Raw genomic sequence first — 4,189 nt, forward strand, 5'->3', positions numbered from 1 at the left:
CCTTTATGTGACAGATCTGTCATCAAGCAATCATGTGGTAACAACACACGTAGATCAATCATGCTATGAGAGGGCAGCAATATAATACTTTTCAGTGTCCATACTCAAAATATTAATGTCATTAATAAAATAATTAGGCTACATTTGCAATAGATTCATATAGGCCTACTTAACAACGTGTAAGCAATACGTGGATAACCATAAAATAATGTAGATGTTGTTTTTTGAGAATAATATGCTCTAATATCCCTTACACTAAAACAAAATATTCTTTTAAAAAAATTACATGCATAAAATAGTGTATATTTAACACACATAATAAAAGTAATTAGTTAGGTTTTTATCAAATGAATAATTTACATTGAATTTAAGTAAAAAAGAAAAAAAGTTTATCAAATAACATTTTCACATATTGTAAATAAATTGTACTTGCCACATCGTTTTCAGTGAAATTATTATTTTATTTTAAGATAATTACATAAAGATAATTATGTAAAATCCAAACAAGCTTTACATATCTTTATTGGAAAGGGTTTCAATAATTATTGCACATGCACCTGTTGAACATTCCTTAAGACACTAACAGTTTGCAGGAAGTACTATTGAGGTCACAGTTACAATAACTCAGAACACTAAAGAGACCTTTCCACTGACTCTGAGAAACACCAGGGTCTCTGATCACCTGCGTGAACATGCCATAGACCTGCTGCAGGGAGGCATGAGGACCGCAGATGTGAACAGAGCAATAAACTGCAATGTCAGTAATGTAAGACAGTCTAAGACCGTGCTACAGGGAGACATTAAGGACAGCTGATCATCCTTGCAGTGCCAAACCACATGCATGTAACCAGTGTTACACCGTTCCCCTTATTTTTTCTTGCGTACTGGCACTTCGCACATATAGGGCGTCACTAGACTATGGAAGCTTGTTTCCACCAGAGAATAAAAAATTAAAAAAGGTAATGGCAACCTTTTATCTCACAATTCTGACTTTATAACTTTATAACTGCGAGATATAAGGTCAGCACTGCGTGATATAAAGTCAGAATTGCATGATAAAAAGTCAGAATTGCGAGATACAAATTCAGGATTGCGAGATACAAATTCAGAATTGCGAGATATAAAGTCAGAATTGCATGATACAAAGTCAGAATGGCGAGATATAAAGTCAGAATTGCGCGATTAAAGTCAGAATTGTGAGATATAAAGTCATAATTGTGAGATATAAAGTCAGAATTGCATGATATAAAGTTACAATTGCGAGATAAAAAGTCAGAATTGCATAATATAAAGTCAGAATTGCATGATATAAAGTCAGAATTACAAGATATAAAGTCAGAATTGTGAGATATAAAGTCAAAATTGTGAGATATAAGGTCAGCATTGCGTGATATAAAGTCAGAATTGCGTGATATAAAGTCAGAATTGCGATATATAAGGTCAGCATTGCGTGATATAAAGTCAGAATTGCGATATATAAGGTCAGCATTGCGTGATATAAAGTCAGAATTGCGAGATATAAGGTCAGCATTGCGTGATAAAAAGTCAGAATTGCGTGATATAAAGTCAGAATTGCTTAATATAAAGTCAGAATTGCATGATATAAAGTCAGAATTACAAGATATAAAGTCAGAATTGTGAGATATAAAGTCAAAATTGTGAGATATAAGGTCAGCATTGCATGATATAAAGTCAGAATTGCGAGATATAAGGTCAGCATTGCGTGATAAAAAGTCAGAATTGCGTGATATAAAGTCAGAATTGCGTGATATAAAGTCAGAATTGCATGATATAAAGTCAGAATTACAAGATATAAAGTCAGAATTGTGAGATATAAAGTCAAAATTGTGAGATATAAGGTCAGCATTGCGTGATATAAAGTCAGAATTGCGTGATATAAAGTCAGAATTGCGTGACAAAAAGTCAGAATTGCGAGATATACGGTCAGCATTGCGTGATATAAAGTCAGAATTGCGTGATAAAAAGTCAGAATTGCAAGATATAAGGTCAGCATTGCGTGATATAAGGTCAGCATTGCGTGATATAAAGTCAGAATTGCGTGATATAAAGTCAGAATTGCGTGATAAAAAGTCAGAATTGCGAGATACAAATTCAGAATTCCGAGATACAAAGTCAGAATTCCGAGATACAAAGTCAGAATTGCGAGATAAAAAGTCAGAATTGCGAGATAAAAAGTCAGAATTGCGAGATACAAATTCAGAATTCCGAGATACAAAGTCAGAATTCCGAGATACAAAGTCAGAATTGCGAGATAAAAAGTCAGAATTGCAAGATATAAAGTCAAAATTGTGAGATATAAGGTCAGCATTGCGTGATATAAAGTCAGAATTGCGTGATAAAAAGTCAGAATTGCGAGATACAAATTCAGAATTCCGAGATACAAAGTCAGAATTCCGAGATACAAAGTCAGAATTGCGAGATAAAAAGTCAGAATTGCGAGATATAAAGTCAAAATTGTGAGATATAAGGTCAGCATTGCATGATATAAAGTCAGAATTGCATGATAAAAAGTCAGAATGGCGAGATATAAGGTCAGCATTGCGTGATAAAAAGTCAGAATTGCGTGATATAAAGTCAGAATTGCGTGATATAAAGTCAGAATTGCATGATATAAAGTCAGAATTACAAGATATAAAGTCAGAATTGTGATATAAAGTCAAAATTGTGAGATATAAGGTCAGCATTGCGTGATATAAAGTCAGAATTGCGTGATATAAAGTCAGAATTGCGTGACAAAAAGTCAGAATTGCGAGATATACGGTCAGCATTGCGTGATATAAAGTCAGAATTGCGTGATAAAAAGTCAGAATTGCGTGATAAAAAGTCAGAATTGCAAGATATAAGGTCAGCATTGCATGATATAAGGTCAGCATTGCGTGATATAAAGTCAGAATTGAGTCATATAAAGTCAGAATTGCGTGATAAAAAGTCAGAATTGCGTGATAAAAAGTCAGAATTGCAAGATATAAGGTCAGCATTGCGTGATATAAGGTCAGCATTGCGTGATATAAAGTCAGAATTGCGTGATAAAAAGTCAGAATTGCGAAATACAAATTCAGAATTCCGAGATACAAAGTCAGAATTGCGAGATAAAAAGTCAGAATTGCGTGATAAAAAGTCAGAATTGCGAGATACAAATTCAGAATTCCGAGATACAAAGTCAGAATTCCGAGATACAAAGTCAGAATTGCGAGATAAAAAGTCAGAATTGCGAGATAAAAAGTCAGAATTGCGAGATTTAAGGTCAGCATTGCGTGATATAAAGTCAGAATTGCGTGATAAAAAGTCAGAATTGCGAGATACAAATTCAGAATTCCGAGATACAAAGTCAGAATTCCGAGATACAAAGTCAGAATTGCGAGATAAAAAGTCAGAATTGCGAGATATAAAGTCAGAATTGCGAGGTACAAAGTCAGAATTGCGAGATATAAAGTCAGAATTGCGAGATATAAAGTCAGAATTGCGAGATACAAATTCAGAATTGTGCGATATAAAGTCAGAATTGTGAGAGATATAGTCAGAATTGCGAGATATAAAGTCAGAATTGCAGGATATAAAGTTACAATTGCGAGATATAAAGTCAGAATTGTGAGATATAAAGTGAGAATTGTGCGATATAAAGTGAGAATTGCGAGATATAAAGTCGCACTTATGTTTTAAAATGTTTTATTCTGTGGCGGAAAGAAGCTTCCATAGAGCCTTTTTTAAAATTGTAATTATCTCTGTAACCTGTACACACATTTGTGATCGCCCCAGTCCCCTTTAAACCCATGAAAACAGCCTTTAGCCCGCACACTTCAGTGTGTTCCCCAGTCCGCAGCGGTGAAGTGCCAGTGTCAGAAACAGAGGACAAGGTGTGTTTATCGATAGATTGTCATGATATCAGCATCTGCAATTCTTTGTCATAAATTCTGTTTAAATAATGTGATGCGGGATCGATACGAGACAGTTTCCCATCCACTGTAAACACTTTAGAAAAAGTTATTTTCAGTTGAAAATATAATTTTCAAATTAAAAAGTATTATTGTGAATGTGGCATTGGATTCACATCATGCACAGAAATTATTAAAGACACAATCACACTGTAAAATGACCTGGTTGCCTTAAAATTTTGAGTTCATGTAAACTGCAAATTTGAGTTGGTACAAAGAAAGTGATTCGTTTATTC

This window comes from Gobio gobio, assembly GCF_949357685.1.
Source record: "Gobio gobio genome assembly, chromosome: 12".
In the NCBI taxonomy this organism is placed as follows: domain Eukaryota; kingdom Metazoa; phylum Chordata; class Actinopteri; order Cypriniformes; family Gobionidae; genus Gobio; species Gobio gobio.